This window comes from Canis aureus, chromosome 36 (assembly GCF_053574225.1).
Source record: "Canis aureus isolate CA01 chromosome 36, VMU_Caureus_v.1.0, whole genome shotgun sequence".
Lineage (NCBI taxonomy): Eukaryota > Metazoa > Chordata > Mammalia > Carnivora > Canidae > Canis > Canis aureus.
The window spans coordinates 27,536,388-27,549,951 of NC_135646.1; positions in this window are offsets into that span (position 1 = coordinate 27,536,388).

Here is a 13,564-nt window from a genome sequence, read left to right on the forward strand (position 1 = left end):
ACTAGACGAGGCAAAAAACAGTTGAAGAATAAGATCAAGCAATGATCTAATATGAAAAAAATATGTAAGGAACTTCTTCACATCAACATTAAAAATAATTTAAAAAACAGGGTGCCTAAATGGCTCAATTAGTTAAGTGTCAGCCTGAGTCTCAGGATCGAGCCCTGCATTGGGCTCCCTGTTCAGCAGGAGTCTACTTCTCCCTCTGACCCTCTTCCTTATGCTCTCTCTCTCTCTCTCACTCTCTCTCATAAATAAATAAATAAATAAATAAATAAATAAATAAATAAATAAATAAATAAAATATTTTAAAAAATATTTTAAAAAACTAAATTAGGGATCCCTGGGTGGCCAAGCGGTTTGGCACCCGCCTTTGGCCCATGGCGCGATCCTGGAGAACCGGGATCGAATCCCACGTCAGGCTCCCGGTGCATGGAGCCTGCTTCTCCCTCTGCCTATGTCTCTGCCTCTCTCTCTCTCTCTCTCTCTGACTATCATAAATAAATAAAAATTAAAAAAAAAAACTTAAAAAAATATTTTAAAAAACAAAATTAGTGAAGATTTGAAAAATACTTCAAAAGATGTGTGCATATATATATTTGTTTATTTATTTGGTATGCATGGCCCATTTTTATGTATGTGGCAAATAAGCTTGTGAAAAGGCAAAAGACATCATTAGTAATTGAAGAAATGCAAATTGAAACAAGGTTGATACAACATTGTCTACCTACCAGAATAACTAAAATCAATTAGACTGAAAACAAATTCTGGCAGGATGCTGAATCATAGAGAATTTCACAGATTACTGATTGACGTGGAAAATGTATAACCAACTTGTAGGATGGTTGGGGATTTTTGTGAAAAGATAAACATTCCACTTCTAGGCGTTTATCTGAAACAAAAACCTAGAAATATAGAAAGACATACAAATATGTCCATAGCAGCCTATTCCTAGTAATTATGTAAATGTGCTAACTATCCACCGGCAGGACAGTAAACACCTTACATATATTCATATAATTGTATATTCAGTGATAAGTACTAATATAATTACTGATAGACCTACTAATATGCATGGGCTCAAAAATAATATAATCAAGAAAAGCCAGATACACGAAAAATACAAAATGTGTTCTATTTTTTCATAGGTACGACATCCAAGATGTATCAGGCAGCAATCATCTATGGCGAGTGTTGTCAGAAAGTGATTTAAGATCAGATGCAAGGTAACAAACTTGAAAAATGGGGAGTGAATTTCCGTATGGTTTGGGGGGTGGCTACACGAGCATACGTAATACTCAGAAGTCAACACATTGTCCATCGATATGTGGAGTTTATCAATTGATTTTAGGCATCCCTAAGCAAGAAGCGCCCCATTTCTAGTTAGTCACAACCGCTGTTGAAAAGGTGGGTATTCTATTTTCTAATACTGAGAATTCGAGTCTGGACTTTGGGCCATATAGCATGTTAAGAAATAGTTTGGTAGAGATTTGAAGAGCTAAAGAGCTTTCTGCATTTCAACATATAAAAATGGCACATAAATATAAAGTGGTCTGGCCATATATAAGTTTTATGAGTAAGTGAGCTCAATTATTTTTTCAAAATTATTTACTGGGCATTGATAAAATCTGGATCTTGCTTAGTAGCAGACCTGACAAGGTCCCATTGTTTTGTGCAGAATTTTCACAAGTGACAAAAGTGTGGCAATAAATGGTTCACATAGTTTGAACCAGTCATGTGCTGGCTCAGCGCATAATATCGAGTAGTACACCGCTGAACAGCTCCCAGGCCAGGAGAGCCATTTGCAGGAAACATGGAACCCAGAGAGGGACATACAATGACTGGGTAACCTGTATCTTTATCTGTATCTATATTTATATCTATCAACATCTACCCACCCCCAGTAACCCTTCTCAAAAGGAACCAAAAACTAAACACTAAAACCTACTCTTTTTTTTTTCTCACTCCAAATATCTGGCACTATCCCCATGGTCTAATTACAGCCAGAAGTCTGGGCTCCAAAAACCCCACAGATGCCACACTATTGGGGGTGGGAAGTATTTAAGCACAGAGCAGAGTGGATGTGGATGGGGTTTGGATCTGGAGTAGGAAAAAAAGAAGGGTAATGAGCACAACTCCCTAATATTTTTTCCCAAAAGAAAAATAAAATAAATACATTGGGGGTAATAGAAGAAATGAGGGCATTAAGATAGGTAAACTGCCTCTAAACCCAATGTCCTATCAAGTTTTTCTTCCTGAAGTTAAATGAAAATATTTCTTCTATGTCTGTTAGCTCAATATTGCTGTCAAGGACTTGGAAGAATTAGAGATTTTTTTATCCTATTTTCAGTCTAACAAGTTAGCCTGCCCCGGTTCATACATGGTGGCCAAAGACATAAGACTACTGGGTCAGGAGGAAAAAAGGTTTTTTTGTTTTGGTTTGTTTTTTTTGTTTTTTTGTTTTGTTTTGTTTTTTTGTTTTGTTTTGTTTTGTTTTTTTAGCAAAAGCACTAGCCAGAAAATCAGCAACTGTAGTTGGTCCCTTCCCATTTCTCACAGAGTATTTATTATACACAGAGTAGGTGTATTACAAAAGAGGAACCCTGATGTTAAACAAAATTAAAAAACCCACCAATGTTTTTAGTGAGCTGCAGCCTGCTCAACCTATGCTCCAGGTACACTATTTTTCTTAAACTCGACAGTAAACGAACTTGCCTTTTGCTACCGAGGCAGACATTATCTACATCTTCCAAGGTTTTTGCTACAACTGCTAAAAAACAACAACAACAAAATAAGGCATTTGGAACACAGGCAGTCAGTACCTCTACTTGCAAGATGGGCAGAAATTTGAGATTCCCACAGAGAATATTCTCTTTCTTAAATATCACCTGTTTTTCTAGAATTCCATCACTATCCACAAACAAACAAAGATCTACTGGATTTTTTAGAAAATGCATAACATTTGTGAAGTTTCTACTGTTACATAAGAATACAAACATTCCTTAGGTTTTCTAGCCAAGACTCATTCTGTGGACAATTGGCAGGTACTTTGGTATAATGAAAAAAGGATTTGGTGACAGAGTTTTGAAATCTGTTAATGCCCATTATCTTTCTGCATGTTTTAGGGCTTCTCAGTGAGCTATATGAAAGAAGAATCTGAGTACTCTCTCCAACTATTCTATTTTTATAATAATGTCACAGGCAGGGTTAGGATATCATATCTCAGGGGTATTGATAGGTTACAACAGATGTGGCTCAGCATACTGCTATATTGGAGGAGTATCTTTTCACAAAACTAACTAGTAAAAAATAAAAATGCAAAATTTGTCATCTTTCTTTCAAGCTGACCAGTTATTATGTTCCTCTGAGGCTCCAAGAAAAGCTAGACATAAACTTCAGCTATGACTAGCAGGAACACAGAATTCTTTAACATCTGTGCCAGCTGTTCCTTTATTTGGACTACATTTAGCTTCTGAATTGGTGAAAAAAAATGTTATCTTTAAATAAAAAGGTGATTTGAAGCTTGATTATTTTTTAGACTAAAATATGCTTCCTTTACTTCTATATATTGAGGCAACAAATAATAATAATTGTAATAACTTCCACACTAGGAAATAAAAAAAAAATCTTGCAAAGTATACCTCCATAGATTAGAGCCTATTATTTCATGGTGGACAGGTAATTTCATAAATTTCAACGTGTTATCTCTAAGCATATGATATTCTCTCATGTTCTGGAGTCGTTTTCAGCATGCCTGCCAACATTTGGCATTTTCTACAATTTACTTGCAGGTATTGCACTGCAGCTTAAACCTTTAACTCAGAGAGACAGAAAAGGATTACTTTTTGTATAAGGGTTTCATTGTACAATATTGCAGGGAAATTCCTGAAGTTTATGCTCTTAAAAATTATTCTTATTTTTCTCATTTCTTTATTTTAAAGATTTATTTACTTATTTGAGAGGGATAGACAGCATGAGTTGGAGAGGGGGTAAGAGAATCTCAAGCAAACTCCATTGTTGAGCATTGAGCCCCATGTAGGGTTTGATCTCACAAACCTGAGCTCATGATGTGATCTGAAACCAAGAGAAGTTGCTTAACCAATTGTGCCACAAAGCGCCCCTATTTTTCTCATTTCTATCATTTTAATACTGATATTTGATTGTAATTTTTATATCATTGAACAGTATCAACATATTACTGAATTAAGAAATCTTTTTGTCCTTCTACTCTCAATAAGAATATCTTTGGTGATTTGGGAAAGAGTTTTCTCAGTATTTATACAATTAATTGAGAACAAAAAACATAGAAAAGCACATGTAATGCATGTTTGGAAATGATACCTCTAACCTATGCATTGAAAGATATTCATGCCATAGCCAGATATCTGAAAATAGGATTTTCGATATACTAAGGCAAAGAGCATAGAGTGGTTTGAGGAAGGGTGGAGAATTTCAAACTTAAGTCAACTTTCTCCAACTGTTATCTTTCAGGTAAATGTAATAGCAATCTCATTAGGAGGGAAGGTGGATACTCCATAAGAAGAAAGCTAATAATACCCATAAAATAGTAAGTTTGATGTAATGAAAATGACTTCAAAAATACTACAAGGACTGGGAAAATACTGACATAAGCTAAAAGTTTTATTTTTTCTGATTTGAAGAAAATATTGTTGAAAAATGTATTGTTGACTTTACATGAGTCCCAAAGCTCTGAGAGTTTAGGATTTAAAATCAAGAAAGAAAAACACTATTATTTCTCTGTCCTAGACTTTCCTTTGTATTGCATGACTTTCATCCAACTTCAAATTCCACCCCCAGTAACAATAGCATCTATACTGCATAGTTCATCATGGGCTTTCATAACTGTATTAGGCCAAGTAATATACTCTATATACATTTTTTCCATTTTCCCGATGGATATACCATATACATTAACCAAATAATATATGCCATATTCTCATCCCTTTTTTCTCCATATCATTTTTGATATGATATTCTTCACAATGATTCATGTTCAATATTCAATATTGCAAAGTGGTCCTGAATTGTGTGGAATTTTTAAGGTATTGGGATTGCCCTGAGTTTCATTCATAAGTGTATAGAATGGCTCCCATTTTCCTGCCACTTGTGTTTGGCATTTTCAGAATGGCACCCAAAGAGTAGAATTACTGTCCCAATATTACAGAAAAACTTTAAATGAAAGCAGTATGCTCTTGTACTACTACCTTTCTCCTTATCCCATTTCCCTCCTGTCCTTTCTCTCCCTCTCCTCCCACCTCACTTTCCCTATTTTAATCCCTTTTCCTCCTTCTTTCCCTCCTCTCTTCTTGAGGGAGAGCATGTGCGAGCAGGGGATGGAAGGGAGAGAGAGAATCTTAAGCAGGCTCCACACCCAGCATGGAGCCCAACAGCAGTGCACAATCTTATGACCCTGAGATGATGAGCTGAGCTGAAATCAAGAATTGGGCACTTAACCGATTGTGCCTCTCAGGTGCCCCTATTTTTCTTTTCATTTTAATCACCATTTATTTATTTATTTATTTGGAATTGAGCAGGAGTTTGGGGCATGGAAGCTCACCACAGGCTATCTCCCCAATCGTTTCCAATCTCATGTCCTCTTTTATCCCCACCAAAATCTTATTCCTTGTTTTCATTTTCCAATTTATTGAAACATTCCTTAATAAATTGTTTTTCCCCCCAGGATTTTATTTAACTTTTGCTATATATTGTGAAAATCTTTATTTGTAATGCTGAGATGAACCTAAGAATCTATTTTTTATTATGTGTTTATCATTGTGCAGACTGTTTTGAAAATATAAAAGAAGCATAATGTCCTGTTTACAAAAAGCTTATGATGCAGACTGACAAAAAATGAGAAATATAAATAATATATTACATAGAATTCAAGGTCTTCATTGTATAGAACAATTAGTAAATTACACTGCAAGACACAGAAATTATTCATTATAACCATAATATCAATATATTTCCATTATTATGCATGAGATATAAGATTAAAATCATTTTATAAACTATTAGAAAATAAAATATAAAAATTGAACTTATTAAGGATGGTTTTGCAGAAGAATAGGAGTCTATCTAATATGTAGGTAGAATGTTGACAATTTCTATTTGGAGAGGGAATTAGCAAAAAAAAAAAAAAAGAATCAGATATATCATTATTTTAGAATAAATCCAGTAAGAATCTCTAGAATTGATGAAAAAAAAATAATCAATCCCTGTTTTCTCCTGATTTCTAGGTAGTCAGTCAATCTATTTTAAGAAATAAAGACCCAAGATAGCTGCCTTTTTTTAGGAGGTTAAGAATAATACTACTTGCTAACCATTTCAAGGAAATAGGTAACATTTAATATGGTTGCTTCTGAGAAACTGAATAGTTGGTTACATCATCTAATGACTTCATGTGTCCTTTGTATGAAATGAGGCCTTAATTGTAAGACCCCAAGGCAACACTAACTTATAGTAACTGAATCAGTTTAATTATGATATAAAGACAGATTTAGTACAGTCCTACCTTAGAGCTGTAGATTGTCTTAATATGTTCAATGGTAGGAATGTTTCTTAGTATGAATGAAATTAGAATGCTTCATGTTTCATAGCATATTATGTGTTTTCTAGTCATTGTTTTGTATATGGCTTGCACAATCAAGGTACTAAAATTAAAAGGTCGTATTGAATGAGATGCAATCCAAACTAGAAGTCCTAACGATGAGGGTTAACGAGGTGGAAGAACGAGTGACTGACATAGAAGACAAGTTGATGGCAAAGAGGGAAACTGAGGAAAAAAGAGACAGACAATGAAAAGACCATGAGGTTAGATTAAGGGAAATAAACGACAGCCTGAGGAAGAAAAACCTACGTTTAATTGGGGTTCCCAAGGGTGCCGAAAGGGCCAGAGGGCCAGAATATGTATTTGAACAAATCATAGCTGAAAACTTTCCTAATCTGGAAAGGGAAACAGGCATTCAGATCCAGGAAATAGAGAGATTCCCCGCCCCCCAAAATCAATAAAAACCGTTCAACACCTCGACATCTAATAGTTAAGCTTGCAAATTCCAAAGATAAAGAGAAGATCCTTAAAGCAGCAAGAGACAAGAAATCCCTGACCTTTATAGGGAGGAGCATTAGGGTAACAGCAGACCTCTCCACAGAGACCTGGCAGGCCAGAAAGGGCTGGCAGGATATATTCAGGGTCCTCAATGAGAAGAACATGCAACCAAGAATACTTTATCCAGCAATGCTCTAATTCAAAATGGAAGGAGAGATAAAGAGCTTCCAAGACAGGCAGCAACTGAAAGAATATGTGACCTCCAAACCAGCTCTGCAAGAAATTTTAAGGGGGACTCTTAAAATTTCCCTTTAAGTAGAAGTTCAGTGGAACAATCCACAAAAACAAGGACTGAATAGATATCATGGTGACACTAAACTCCTATCTCTCAATAGTAACTCTGAATGTGAATGGGCTTAATGACCCCATCAAAAGGCACAGGGTTTCAGGCTGGATAAAAAAGCAGGACCCATCTATTTGCTGTCTACAAGAGACTCATTTTAGACAGAAGGACACCTACAGCCTGAAAATAAAAGGTTGGAGAACCATTTACCATTCAAATGGTCCTCAAAAGAAAGCAGGGGTAGCCATCCTTATATCAGATAAACTAAAATTTACCCCGAAGACTGTAGTGAGAGATGAAGAGGGACACTATCTCACACTTAAAGGATCTATCCGACAAGAGGATTTAACAATCCTCAATATATATGCCCCGAATATGGGAGCTGCCAAATATTTAAACCAATTAATAACCAAAGTGAAGAAATACTTAGATAATAATACACTTATACTTGGTGACTTCAATCTAGCTCTTTCTACCCTCGATAGGTCTTCTAAGCACAACATCTCCAAAGAAACGAGAGCTTTAAATGATACACTGGACCAGATGGATTTCACAGATATCTACAGAACTTTACATCCAAACTCAACTGAATACACATTCTTCTCAAGTGCACGTGGAACTTTCTCCAGAATAGACCACATAGTGGGTCACAAATCAGGTCTGAACCGATACCAAAAGATTGGGATCGTCCCCTGCATATTCTCAGACCATAATGCCTTGAAATTAGAACTAAATCACAATAAGAAGTTTGGAAGGACCTCAAACACGTGGAGGTTAAGGACCATCCTGCTAAAAGATGAAAGGGTCAATCAGCAAATTAAGGAAGAATTAAAAAGATTCATGGAAACTAATGAGAATGAAGATACAACCATTCAAAATCTTTGGGATGCAGCAAAAGCAGTCCTAAGGGGGAAATACGTCGCAATACAAGCATCCATTCAAAAACTGGAAAGAACTCAAATACAGAAGCTAACCTTACACATAAAGGAGATAGAGAAAAAACAGCAGATGCACCCTACACCCAGCAGAAGAAGAGAGTTAATAAAGATTCGAGCAGAACTCAACGAAATCGAGACCAGAAGAACTGTGGAACAGATCAACAGAACCAGGAGTTGGTTCTTTGAAAGAATTAATAAGATAGATAAACCATTAGCCAGCCTTATTATAAAGAAGAGAGAGAAGACTCAAATTAATAAAATCATGAATGAGAAAGGAGAGATCACTACCAACACCAAGGAAATACAAACGATTTTAAAAACATTATGAACAGTTATACGCCAATAAATGAGGCAATCTAGAAGAAATGGATGCATTTCTGGAAAGCCACAAACTACCAAAACTGGAACAGGAAGAAATAGAAAAACTTAACAGGCCAATAACCAGGGAGGAAATTGAAGCAGTCATCAAAAACCTCCCAAGAGTCCAGGGCCAGATGGCTTCCCAGGGGAATTCTATCAAACGTTTAAAGAAGAAATCATACCTATTCTACTAAAGCTGTTGGGAAAGATAGAAAGAGATGGAGTACTTCCAAATTCGTTCTATGAGGCCAGCATCACCTTAATTCCAAAACCAAAGACCCCACCAAAAAGGAGAATTACAGACCAATATCCCTGATGAACATGGATGCAAAAATTCTCAACAAGATACTGGCCAATAGTATCCAACAGCACATTAAGAAAATTATTCACATTAAGAAAATTATTCACCAAGTAGGATTTATCCCCGGGACACAAGGCTGGTTCAACACTCGTAAAACAATCAATGTGATTCATCGTATCAGCAAGAGAAAAACCAAGAACCATATGATCCTCTCATTAGATTCAGAGAAAGCATTTGACAAAATACAGCATCCATTCCTGATCAAAACTCTTCAGAGCATAGGGATAGAGGGAACATTCCTCGACGTCTTAAAAGCCATCTACGAAAAGCCCACAGCAGATATCAATCTCAATGGGGAAGCACTGGGAGCCTTTCCCCTAAGATCAGGAACACGACAGGGATGCCCACTCTCACCACTGCTATTCAACATAGTACTGGAAGTCCTAGCCTCAGCAATCAGACAACAAAGAGACATTAAAGGCATTCAAATTGGCAAAGAAGAAGTCAAACTCTCCCTCTTCGCCGATGACATGATACTCTACATAGAAAACCCAAAAGCCTCCACCCCAAGATTGCTAGAACTCATACAGCAATTTGGTAGCGTGGCAGGATACAAAATCAAGGCCCGGAAATCAGTGGCATTTCTATACACTAACAATGAGACTGAAGAAAGAGAAATTAAGGAGTCAATCCCATTTACAATTGCACCCAAAAGCATAAGATACCTAGGAATAAACCTAACCAAAGAGGTAATGGATCTATACCCTCAAAACTATAGAACACTTCTGAAAGAAATTGAGGAAGACACAAAGAGATGGAAAAATATTCCATGCTCATGGATTGGCAGAATTAATATTGTGAAAATGTCAATGTTACCCAGGGCAATGTACACGTTTAATGCAATCCCTATCAAAATACCATGGACTTTCTTCAGAGAGTTAGAACAAATTATTTTAAGATTTGTGTGGAATCAGAAAAGACCCTGAATAGCCAGGGGAATTTTAAAAAAGAAAACCATATCTGGGGACATCACAATGCCAGATTTCAGGTTGTACTACAAAGCTGTGATCATCAAGACAGTGTGGTCCTGGCACAAAAACAGACACATAGATCAATGGAACAGAAGAGAGAACCCAGAAGTGGACCCTGAACTTTATGGTCAACTAATATTTGATAAAGGAGGAAAGACTATCCATTGGAAGAAAGACAGTCTCTTCATAAATGGTGCTGGGAAAATTGGACATCCACATGCAGAAGAATGAAACTAGACCACTCTCTTGCACCAGACACAAAGATAAACTCAAAATGGATGAAAGATCTAAATGTGAGACAAGATTCCATCAAAATCCTAGAGGAGAACACAGGCAACACCCTTTTTGAACTCGGCCACAGTAACTTCTTGCAAGATACATGCACGAAGGCAAAAGAAACAAAAGCAAAAATGAACTATTGGGACTTCATCAAGATAAGAAGCTTTTGCACAGCAAAGGATACAGTCAACAAAACTAAAAGCCAACCTACAGAATGGGAGAAGATATTTGCAAATGACATATCAGATAAAGGGCTAGTTTCCAAGATCTATAAAGAACTTCTTAAACTCAACACCAAAGAAACAAACAATCCAATCATGTAATGGGCAAAAGACATGAACAGAAATCTCACAGAGGAAGACATAGACATGGCCAACATGCACATGAGAAAATGCTCCGCATCACTTGCCATCAGGGAAATACAAATCCAAACCACAATGAGATCCCATCTCACACCAGTGAGAATGGGGAACATTAACAGGGCAGGAAACTGCAAATGTTGGAGAGGATGCGGAGAAAAGGGAACCCTCTTACACTGTTGGTGGGAATGTGAACTGGTGCAGCCACTCTGGAAAACTGTGTGGAGGTTCCTCAAACAGTTAAAAATATACCTGCCCTACACCCATCAATTGCACTATTGGGGATTTACCCCAAAGATTTAGATGCAATGAAACGCCGGGACACCTGTACCCCAATGTTTATAGCAGCAATGTCCACAATAGCCAAACTGTGGAAGGAGCCTCGGTGTCCTTCGAAAGATGAATGGATAAAAAAGATGTGGCTTATGTATACAATGGAATATTACTCAGCCATTAGAAACGACAAATACCCACCATTTGCTTCAAGGTGGATGGAACTGGAGGGTATTATGCTGAGTGAAGTAAGTCAGTCGGAGAAGGACAAACATTATATGTTCTCATTCATTTGGGGAATATAAATAATAGTGAAAGGGAATATAAGGGAAGGGAGAAGAAATGTGTGGGAAATATCAGAAAGGGAGACAGAACATAAAGACTCCTAACTCTGGGAAACGAACTAGGGGTGGTGGAAGTGGAGGAGGGCAGGGGATGGGGGTGAATGGGTGACGGGCACTGAGGGGGGCACTTGACGGGATGAGCACTGGGTGTTATTCTGTATGTTGGTAAATTGAACATCAATAAAAAATACATTTAGAAAAAAAAAGATTGTATGAATCGCTTTTGAAGCTAGTATGAAAGTTAAAAGACAAAAATAGTAAAATAAATTATAACTAAAATTTAGTTCAGAAACTAAAAAAAAGTTTGTGAAATGTGACATCATATACATAAAACAGTTAATTGGGGAATAAAATGTAGTTATTTCAGATTCTGTTTGAACTTAAATGACAATCAATATATACTTTATATATTTAGGATGTCGCTTATATAACCCATACCCCAAACATATACTAGATACACAGTAAGGAAAAGAATAAAGGAATTCAAGAAAAGCATCAAACCATAAGGGAAGAGAGCAAGAGAAGAAACAGGGAAGAACTTCAAAAACAATCAGAAAACAAATAATAAAATGGCAATATGTATAAACTTATCAATAATTACTTTACATGTAAATGAATTAAATACTCCAATCAAAAAGACATAAAGTGACTGAATGTATTAAAACAAGACTCATTTCTATGATGCCTACTAAAAATTCACTCAGACCTCAAAGAACCATATAGAATGAAAGTGAACGCTTAATTTATTTCATTCAAATGGAAGTAAAATAAAAATTTTAAAAAGTGAAGTTAGCAATAGTTATATCAGACAAAATAGACCTTAAAACAAAGACTGTTACAAGTCCTAAAAAGGCACATATGATAAAATAATTAATTTAAAAAGAGAATATAATAATTTAACAATCTATATTCCCAATGTATAAGTACCTAAATATATAAAGCAAATATTAACAGACATAAATGGAGAAATTGGCAGTAATGCAACAATACTTTGGGTCAATAAAGAAATCAAAAAAAAAATAAAAAACAAAAACAATGGTGACAAATAGAAGTAGAAAAAAAAACTTTGAAATGCAGCAAAACTGATTTAAGAGGGAATTACCATAGATACCATAATACAGGCCTACCTTAAGAATCAAGAAAAATCTCAAATTTTTAGAAAATAGTAGAAAAACAAAGTCAAAAGTTAATAGAATGAGAGAGAAAACAAAGATGCAGCATAAATAAATGAAATAATGATTAAAAAACAAGATGATCAGTAAAACCAAGAGCTGTTTTTAAAAATATATAAACAAAATTGATGAACATTTAATCAGATTCATCAAGAAAAAAGACTCAAGTAAAATCAGATATTAAAGAGAATTAACAATGTATTAACCAAAGATCCAAAGATTATGAGAATACTACGAAAAATTACATGTTAACAAATTGGAAGACTTGAAGAAATGGATAAATTCCAAGCAACCTACAGTTTTCTAAAACTAAATCAGGAAGAAATAGAATATCTGAAGACAATGGTGTACCTGGGTGACCCCAGACTTCAGCTCGGGTCTTGATCTCAGAGTCCTAGGATTGAGCCCCTGTATCAGACTCCTTGCTGAACCAGGAGTTGGCATCTCCCTCTCCCTCTGTTGCTTCCCCTACTTGTACTCTCTCTCTCTGTGACAGATAAATAAAATCTTTTTAAAAAATCTTTAAAAAAAGAAAATAAATTTTTTTAAAAAAGAAAATAAAAACTAGTAACAAAATTCAGTTGGTAGCCAGAAAACTCCTAACACAAAAGTCCAGGACCAGATGGCTTCACAAGTGATTTCCACCACACGTTCAAAGAAGAATTACAATTTTTTTTTTCCAAACTGTTCCAAAAAAATAGAAGGAAAGCTTCTAAATTCATACTGTGAAGTCAGCACTACTGTAATACCAAAACCAAAGACATTTGAAAAAAGAAAATGATAGGGGTATGTGGATGGCTCAGTCAATTAAGCATCCAACTCTTGATTTCAGCTCAGGTCATGATCTCAGGATTGTGGGATCAAGCCTCACCTCAGGCTCTGCATTCACTGCAGTCTGCTTATCTCTCTCCCTCTGCTCCTCCCCCAACTCTCTTTCTCTTGAAAGAAAGAAAGAAAAAGAAGAAAGAAAGAAAGAAAGAAAGAAAGAAAGAAAGAAAGAAAGAAAGAAAGGAAGGAAGGAAGGAAGGAAGGAAGGAAGGAAGGAAGGAAGGAAGGAAGGAAGGAAGAAAGAAGAAAGAAAGAAAGAAAGAAAAA